The sequence below is a fragment of the Aplysia californica genome, unplaced genomic scaffold (assembly GCF_000002075.1).
Source record: "Aplysia californica isolate F4 #8 unplaced genomic scaffold, AplCal3.0 scaffold00222, whole genome shotgun sequence".
In the NCBI taxonomy this organism is placed as follows: domain Eukaryota; kingdom Metazoa; phylum Mollusca; class Gastropoda; order Aplysiida; family Aplysiidae; genus Aplysia; species Aplysia californica.
In genome coordinates this window covers 108608-119062 of record NW_004797492.1, presented here as the reverse complement: position 1 = coordinate 119062, position 10455 = coordinate 108608, and positions in this window count along the sequence as shown.

The window sequence follows — 10455 nt, the reverse complement described above, 5'->3', positions numbered from 1 at the left end:
CTCTCTCTCTCTCTCTCTCTCTCACACCTCATAAATACACTTTTACATACACTACAATATAATTCTGTCTACCAATTATAAAGAAGAAGGATCTCTTTCCAAGACGTTTGGTCCTTTTCGGAGATCACCGTTCATTTGGAAGAGGCTCTCTCCATTCATTTGACCACAGAGGACATTATTCTTACCACGAGTTTTATGAAACGGTTTAGCGACATGGATCGTGCCCAGGGCCGAAGGAAGTTAGTCCCCCCTAAACTTCCTTGGTAGACTCGACCAACCCAATTGTTAGCCTACATAGTCATGCTTTTGACTGCCTATAAAAGTGACTCGAAAGGGGTGAACAGGGTATTTAATAGCCAGGACACCATTTGAGGGTCAATGACCTGTGGAGCGATAAAAAGTCGTGGGGAAAAAAACAACAACAAACAAGCACTCACAGCAGCCACGAGATTATTGTGAGTTAGCCTCCTCCCCCTAACTTTTGTTAGTGGACTCGACCAATCCAAACAATCAGTGCTAAAAATGTTGTCCAAAAGGGGTGAGCAGGATATATAATAGGCCTGCTGATGTGTTCGGGCGATGAAATAGTGGAGCAAAAATTGTCGGCAAAGCGTCGGCTACAAGTTGGACAATCGTCGGACAATGTCGGCAAACCATCGGACAGTGTCGGCACATCATCGGACGGTGGCGGCACAGCGTCGGCAACTGACATGTCCGATGATTTGCCGACACCGTCCGAGGAATTGCCGACTTGTAGCCGACGCTTTACCGACAATTTTTGCTTCACTATTTCATCGCCCCAACACATCAGTATGCGTATCATATACCCTGTTCACCCCTCTTGGGCCACTTTTTTAGCACTGATTGTTTGGATTTGTCGAGTCCACTAACAAAAGTTAGGGGGGAGGAGGCTAACTCCCAATAATCTGATCGTGGCTGCTGTGAGTCCTATCTCTCCTACATGTTTGTGTTTGTTACTGTCTTGTAAGAGGGCGCGGTGGCGGAGCGGTTAGTGCGCTCGTCTCCGAAGCGGAAAGTCCGGGTTCGAGCCTCGGTTCGAACACGAATTTTTCTCTCCCCCTCCTGTCCACCCAGCAGTAATGGGAACCTGACTTCGAGTTGGGGAAGTAAAGGCGGCGTGGAAAGGAACTGGCCACCCTACCACACTAACGCCGAAGGCCCAGGGAGTTGTCTCACTAACAAGGCAATCCCCAATGTCCGGATCGGATGCGGGAACAACTTGACTTTTACTTTTTTTACTCTCTTGTAACACTTCTGATCGTGGGCTCTTATATGACCTTATTGTGTTGCAAGTAATGTAAAACTCTTACTAAAGCTTAAAAAAACCTTTGTGGACCTTCGACTAAACGTAGACACAGACAGCTGACAACGTTGAGAGTGTCATCAGCAGAAAGTGTCAGATCTGAAACATACGTCGGCAGTCGTGGTTCTCCATTCATTTCTCTTTCTTTGTTCGTTTTGGTAAATTATGTTTTACTGCAGAAGGTCACATTATGAGCGCGCGGGACACATCACACATTTTCTGTTTGGTAGGAAATTATTTTTAATTTTGCCCGTGTGGCGGCCGAAGCCTACTCGTATCGACTTTGGGACCGTCATCATTTCTCCGCTCGCATGTTGTTAAAAAACAAACATTATCTTGGTGGTTTATCGTCCCCCATCTGTCCAGGTTCTTCCAATCAGCTTCTCTGGGTCTGCCCCCGTTTCTTTTGCCCTCTGTAGTACTAGTAGTAGCAAATAGGCCTATAGATCTTGGCATTTATTATCAGATAGGCCCCTATCACTGAAATCTGAGTATCTTGGAGGTCCCGTGTGCAAGTTGCGTTAAAAAGATCCCGTGGTGGTCCCAAAATCGATAAGAGTAGGCTTCGGCCGCCACCCGCGCAAAATTCAAAATTCTTCCAACCAAACTGGAAAATGTTTTTTTTAATGTGGAGGCTGGCTGCTTTGATTTGTCTGTCACTGTCAACTCGGGCTGTGTAGGATGTTACGTCCTGACAGAAAGTCACATATTGAAGATGGGCAATTTGGTGTGGGGGGGGGGGGGGGGTTCCACCTGGGAACAGAATTTACATTGGGCATTCCTTCATTAGCTCAGTTGGTCATTGGTACATGTGTTACTATATATAAAGCTAGGTTTTTATGGGGCAGATGGTCATTGGTACATGTATTACTATATACTATATAAAGCTGGGTTATTTATGGGGCAGATGGTCATTGGTACATGTATTACTATATACTATATAAAGCTGGGTTATTTATGGGGCAGATGGTCATTGGTACATGTATTACTATATACTATATAAAGCTGGGTTATTTATGGGGCAGATGGTCATTGGTACATGTATTACTATATAAAGCTGGGTTATGGAGCAGTTGGTCCTTGGTACATGTACTATTATATAATATAATCCTGGGTTATAGAGCAGTTGGTCATTGGTACAAGTACTATTATATAATATAATGCTCGGTTACGGAGCGGATGGCCCTGGTTCGAATCCCAGATTGGGTGTTTTAAATCTCGGGTCGTTTGGTGGAGTTTTCAAATCTCTCTCAGTCCATTTGGCTCGGCTCTATCGGATCCAGACGCGAAATTTGGAGGACACCCCCCCCCCCCCCACCCCGCCCGCCTCATAAAAGATAAAACCTAGTAATAAGTCTTGGTAAGAGCGTTAAACTCGTACACTTACCGGTACTTAAAAAAACAACAACTTAGAATCTAAGAACTAGGGTCTTCCACTCTTACTTGTTCTCGCTGTCACCGCCAAGAACTACAGCGTGCTACCTCAGAATTGTACAAAGTTCTGTCTGTTCAGTAGATCTAGGCCTTCCTAGTTTGGAGAAATTTGACGTAAAAAATGTTGAGTTTCACAAGTCAAACTTTTCAGAAAGCAGTTCTTTGAATATCTTGATAACGACTCCGACTAATCTTATGATTTTGCTAGAGCAGATAGAACATTTGGTTTCTGACCTCATGGTTTGAGTAACTCATGGTTTCTGACCTCATGGTTTGAGTAACTCAAAACGGTCAAAAATGTCAGACAGAACTTGTAAGTGTGAGGCAGCATACGGTCCCCCACAGCTACATTTTGTCACCGCTACTCTTGCTCCCCTTCCCTACAGTGTTCATGATGACGTCCAGGAGCCGGAGGGGAAGGTTTTTGTCCACGTTTTGTAGTTCTTTTTGTCTCGTAGATAGATTGTAGGTCGTCTGTTTTAGATAATACTATCGTCGCCGTCATTCACAATTGTCGTATGTCATGTTGTCAGTTTGCATGTCTTTGCATGTCGTCAATTACGTGACGTGAAATAAATCATCCCACATCAGGTTATAGCAAGACTGACAGACAGAAACAAAAGAAACAGCTTAGATAGATCTAGAAATAGTCAAGAAGCAGGCCCTACTACTGACACCCTCTCACCAACCACAAGAAAGTGGGGCTATTCGAAGAACAAATGAGGAGTCCACCAGAAAAACGGGAATAGTCACAAACGGAAAATCGTGGGGGTATTTATTTTGAACACTTGTTGACTCATCACTGTATTTCTGTCCCCGTCGTTTTATGCAAGAAAAATTCTGAAATTATGCAAACTGAGCCCAAAAATGTGAAATTAGGTGATTCTGTTAATTTAAAAAAAAAAAGAATGATAAAGGAAAATAATCAGAAATTATGCCAAAAATGATCAAATTTTGCTAAATTATGCGGGGTGCATAAAACCACGGGGACAGGTATTTCTGTTCAACTGTTGGTTGATTATTGTTGTTAGATTTCCCATTCAACAAACACAACAATAAACCACCAGTCAAACAAATACATGTATGAAGTTACGCGTCCACAAACTTTTAATTTTAAAATTGACCCTCACAATTTCCTGTTTGTGACTATGCTTATTTATCCTGTGGACTCCTCAAACAGAAGATGACACACACACACACACACACACACACACACACACACACACGCACACACACACACGCACACACACACACACACACACACACACGCACACACACACACACACGCGCACACACACACACACACACACACGCACACACACACGCACACACACACACGCACACACACACACGCACACACACACGCACACACACACACACACACACACTGTGTGGGAAACATGGCCAAGTAATACTTTATTCTTTGTTGTTGTTTTTTTTTAAGTCTAAAAACACAAACTTCATCAATAATAATAATGATCAACTTCGAACACTTTGAACATCGTGGATGACCTGGCATAGGCATTACAAACTCAAAATACAATCAATCATCAATGCTTACATTTTGTCTGGCTTCATCAATGCTTACATCTTGTCTGGCTGACAAACACACACAAAAAAACCCAAAACAAAACAATCAAGGCAAACACAAGTAGCTGTATTTCGAACTTTCACATTGGTCGTGCATCCCCCCCCCCCAATTAAAAATAATTTTTTAAAAATAATAAACAAACCAAAAAGCAAACTCCCACTCACCCAACCACTCACAAGCACAATCAGCAGATCCTGCTCTCACATATACAAAACATACACACACACACACACATACACACACACACACACACACACACACACACACACACACACACACAATAGAACTATAACTTCCCCTCCCGTCCCCCGCATGTAGCTACAAACAGCTTAATGAACCACCACACCAGAGTCACAGGCCCAGCACCCACACACGAACAAGCACGACTTCAATGGTATCTATATATAGAAAAAGTTCACTTGGAAAAGTTTTGGCACAGAGATCAAACGAGCGAATCCGGGCAGTGTCTTCCACCGAGACTGACCGAGAGCGGTTGAGATTTCTATGGCACAGTCAACAAACAAACAGTGAGATGTGTGCGGCCGTCCCCCACAACTGAGGGAACAGTCAACTACAGCTGCAACAGCAACAGCTTTAATTTTTGGAAATAAAACAGAAATTATCAAAAAATAAAAATTATAATAATACTAAAACCATAAAAATAACAACAGCAACAATAATAACAGCAACAATAATAACAGCAACAATAATAATGATGAAGATAAAAATAATAATTATTATTTGTAATTATCATCATTATAATAATGATGATAATAAAAATAATAATAAATGACCTTAATTTACCTAGCACATTTCCACAAGTGCTCAATGCGCTTTACAATAGTGCAAAGAACATGGTTCAAATTCAATAGTGATCCTGTCATCCCCCCCCCCCCCCCAAAAAAAAAATTGTTTTATAATTATAACTGGACACACATGGACATTAGAGACGGCGTCGGGCCCCGTTAACATGAATATGACGGAAAACTCCAAATCGCAGATAGCTTGTCGTACAATTTGCCATCCCCCGACTCAAATCTCTTGAAATTGCATTATCAGTTAACCCAAATAATGGCTGTGGCGAAGACATTTGTCGATCCCCGACATGTTTAGAGTATAGAGTGCATAGAGCTTGCTGTTGAGTGGGGATTTGCGCTATACAAATGCTATCTACTATTATTATTATTATTATTATGTTTGAGTTCCCCGTGCCTGACTGAATTGATAACGGTCATTTAGTGCAGGGGAAAAAGCAAAATTGATAGATAGCGACAGCAGACGATGAGTCAAAAAGAAGGACTACCACTATCCGTGGCGCCATCTTTACTCCATCCACGTGTAAATATTACAAATCGTTCGCTCAGAGAAAGACGCTGCACCATACGCCGTTGTGAAAAGTGACACATATGGAGAGGAGTCTTACACTGGGCGGTGAAATACTTTTGAAAGACTGCTACATTGTACAAAGAATTATCCTTTTTAAAAATTAAAAAAAGACTTACAAACACACCTCCTAGCAAACATTCATCATCAGGAAAGAATGGACACATTAAGTACAGACGGCAATCTCCCACAACCAACACGTGTCCCCCACTGCCAACATTGAGTGGGGGTTTACACTGCATGCGGCTCAGGACAACACAAACTCTTTTTGTTTTTAGTTTTAGTAAGAGTTTTACGGCACTTGCAACACAAAAAGGTCATATAAGTGCCGAAGATTAGAGGTGTCACAAGACAGTAACAAACACAAAAAAGGAGGGGAGAAAAGGACGATAGACGTTTGATAGGAAAAAAGAAGCAAACCACACCAGAGCAGCTTAACTCACTTTGTTTTAGGAAGAGTTTGGTAACTCCAAAAACAACCAAGACTTGAACCTAGGTCCTCCACGCTGAAGTTTAGTAGAAAACCGACTGAGCTATCCTCCCGTCCGAGAAAGCATAAAAGACAAAGAGTAAAGAGAAGCACGTCGGCACAATAATGGCCATTTAGTGCTGGGAAAAGTAAGACAGACAGACACAAACAACAGTGGGGAAAGTAAAGAAGTAGGACCTGCCAGTGACACCCTTCAACCACCCAGGAAAACATCAGCACCAATGCAACGAAGTTAAAATAAAAACAAAAACAACCAACATTCTCAAAAGTGGTAGTACTAGAGCAAAAAACATCATACACAGCACCATCTGTGTGTTCATTACAGCAAAAAATGGTGTTTAAATTTTTAAAAACAAAAAAAACTGAGTACATAAAATAAGACAGGTGTTAATTTAATAATACTGTAAATAAACTATTGAAGCTGCATCAAGTTGGAGCATTCAATAAAAATACCCAAAAATGTTGAACTTCAAGCGTCAACACGAGAAATATACATTAGCATTTTTGGACAAAAAACTTTTACACATAGTGAGCATGACTGTTCTCAAGACGGATTTTTATTCCCCCTCTGAGCATTATATAATTTCTTTTTTTTTGAGGTTTTAAATACAAACCTTTTGTGATTTATATCTAGTAGCCTACTATTGTTGCAAAGTTCAGCATTCCCAGTAATTTTTTTTTTTCAAATGAAGAGTTTTTTATGCCTTCATCAACACAATTTAGATCACCCTGCCTGTCAGTCAGGGCCCTCCCTCCCGGGCTGAGAGAGATACAACATCCCATCAAAAAGACAAGAGATACTCAATAAAAATGTTCTCCCCACTCAGGAATCAAACTGGGGTCTCCTGCGTGCGACAGCGAAGAACCTAACCACTACACCCCAGACGCCGCTACTCCCTGTGGCAATGGTGTTGACAGTGTCCGATAGTACAACAACATCTGAGCCTGCGCTGTTGCCACTTTTTTATTTTACAGGGTTCCTGCCATGAACTCCCCACCAAATTCAAGGAGATTTCAAGGAGGTTTTAAATTTTAGTAAGAGTTTTACAGCACTTGCAACACAATAAGGTCATATAGGTGCCGAAGATTGGAGGTGTTACAAGTGAGTAACAAACATAAAAAAAGAGAAGAGATCAAGACCATAGATGTTCAATAGGAAAGAAGGAGCAAACCACACCAGAGCACCCGCCAACCAACCACGTTTCAAGGAGAAATTGAAAAAATTCAAGGAGATTTGGTAAAAAAAATTCATGCCGTTTTGCGACAGCGCACTCGCACCCCGAAAGCCTATTTCCGGTATGCCTGCACTTGTCCGAAAGGAATCGTAGTTTCGATTGTCCGACAAAAATGTTGTTCATGTCCAATCCGGTGAAATTCAAGGAAGGAGGCCGCAGAAACCCTGTGAAGAAAACTATGATGTGTGGCTGAGAGCGTTGTTTGATCACAGGTCAGTTGAGTACTTTATTGTATTTTGTTTTGTTTGTTTGTGTGAGTAAAGAGAAGCACATTCACACAATATTGATCATTTAGTGCTGGGAAAAAGTAAGACAGACAGAAAGAAACAACAGAGGGAAAGAAAAGAAATGGGACCTACCAGATACACCTCCAACCACCTACACAGACAGAAACAACAGAGCGAGCCTGTGACGAGGGTGAGAACTCACTACACAAACAAAAGCCAGGTCCCACGGTACAAGGGGAGATCTCTCCTAAAACACTACACGCTAGCTTACACCCAAGTTAGCTCCCATTTACACAAGTCACCACACTACCTGTGCCACATACAGTATCCCTGTTCACAGACAAAGACACCCTGCTCTCCAATTCACATAAAAACTGTAGTACATGTATTTGCGTTAAAATCAACATCTGGACTAAAAATATAAAAAGACACTACTTGAGAAAAAAAAGACACCTCCCCCCAAGCTTTTGAGGTGTATATTCACAAATAGCATTCAATGATTGACAGGGCTGATTAACACAGCAGTGAAGCAGAGAAGCTCCAAGTAAAGAAACTCTTGATGTGGGCACGACAATCGGCAAAAGTACGACTTAGGAAACAACTCAGGAGATCGAGAACCATTCGTTCTCCTTGAAGGTATCAAACCAACAGAAATAAATCAGGGAACGCTCTTGGATACTATGCCGAAAATAAAAAACAACTGATTGTAAAAAAAACAACAACATAAAAGCAGAGTATAAAAAACTGGTGACTTACAAAGTAAAAACTCGAAGAGTGTAAAAAGTAGTAAAAAATTATTTTCAAACCAAGGCACAAACTAAAGAACATGAAACAGTTCTTCAAATATCAATCCTACGAGTGAGCAAAGAAATCCTGTGAAATAGCTTGCATTATCCCATCAGAAGTGCTATTTAAGGCACTGCCTGAAACCAGAGATGGTATGTGTATCAGAAACAGGGAAATAATCCAGAAAGCATCACTATCTACAGCATTAAAATCTCACAAGTGCTGGAACAGAAATATGTCACATCACACATGAGACATACCACAGTAGCACAAGACACTACACACCAGTGGAAAAAAAACTGACAAAATTATAAAAATAAAATTGAAAACTAAAAAAACATACAACCAGGTGCCACATTGTAACTTATTTCTAGAAGAAAAAAGCATTCTACGAAGTATGTTGTACAAAGAAGTATATAACTGTCCTAGACTCAGGGGAAAAAAATAGGAAAGATTGACCCCATCAGCTGGCTCTGTTCCCTGACACTCTATAAATAGAAGAACTCAGGCCGGTATGACAAGTGGTATGGACCCCACAGTATTTTTCACTTCCAATATATACCAGTCAGGACTTTGTTAGTGTGAGACAAGAGAAGCACAACGACGGGATAACAGTGAACTGATGCAAGGAAAAAGACAATGTTTAGTTTTTGTCAAAGTTTCAGGGCATTTACAACATGGAAAAAATATAATGAAATACAGAAAAGAAGGAGGAGAGAAAAGGACAACACAGCAGTCTCTGCCTACGATCCCGGCCCTTGAGAACAAAGAAAATGCAGGATCTTCTTTAGAAAAGGCAAACAGAATCTTAGCCACTGCACCATGGCAGATTTTCCTAGAAAACCCACAGTGACTCAAAGTCAGGCCCACAATGGGCAAAATGATCTTCCCTTACTCTGAAATAAACTGACATAACCCCTGGGTGGGTACTATATTATACTATATATATGACTTATGACTTATGGCGAGCAAAAAGTGGTCAAACTTCATGACCAATCACAGTTGCGTGAGATCAATAAATGGTGAGACTCATGATCCACACAGACCCTATTGCTCCTCCTCCCGGTTACCTGTCCTTAGTTTTAGTTGTAGAAAGGTTTTTACGGCGCTCGTTACCTGTCCAAAGTTAATAGCTATCCATCTCTGACCAAGTCATCCCCCCCCCACCCCATCCCCGCCCGTCATAACCCACCATTGTGTTGTGACTACACCAGTTAAAATTCCGCCTGTCTTGCAAATTCGGGAGAAGAGACAACTGCTTAGATGATCGGAGAAACAAAAGCACAGAAGACTTCCCAGTTTGATGTGATCTCATCTGCATGTGGACTTGTAGGCCCTACCCATGTAGCTTGTGATGCAAGTCCAGGTGAGAGTGTGATGTTGGGGAAAACAGGCCCGACCTATGTAGCTTGTGATGCAAGTCCAGGTGAGAGTGTGATGTTGGGGAAAACAAACTCCTCATCGACTCACACCTCAGTCTGGGGCCAACATTGTACCGTTTCTTCATCAAGGTTTACAACAAAGACGTGATCACATTCCTGAGTGTGACTGATCTGTGACACAGCGATCACTACAATGATTGCAAATTTTTACTGCTTGGTAGATCAGCTGCGCCCACCCGAGGTTTTTGTTCCATAAATTAAAATTTTAAATGCGAGAACTTAGCCGAATGTAGTCCTTCAGAGTGGGATCTCAGGGGCGACTTTTGTGCAGTAAAAATTCACTTTTCAGAAAAAAGTGGAATCTGAATAAATGAAGCAGGATTGTAAGCGGTGGGACCTTAGGTGAAGACAACTGTCGATGTTTGAGAGGACAAAAGGAGCAAACCACGCCCCAAGCGCCTGCCAACCAACCAAGAAAAAGACAGACAAACAACAAAGGGTGAGAAAAGACCCGCATCTTTTAACAGTTTTTTCACAACTTTGATGCATACCTATGTGTGAAGAAGAAGACAACACAGAGGTAGCATCAGCAACCACACTCAA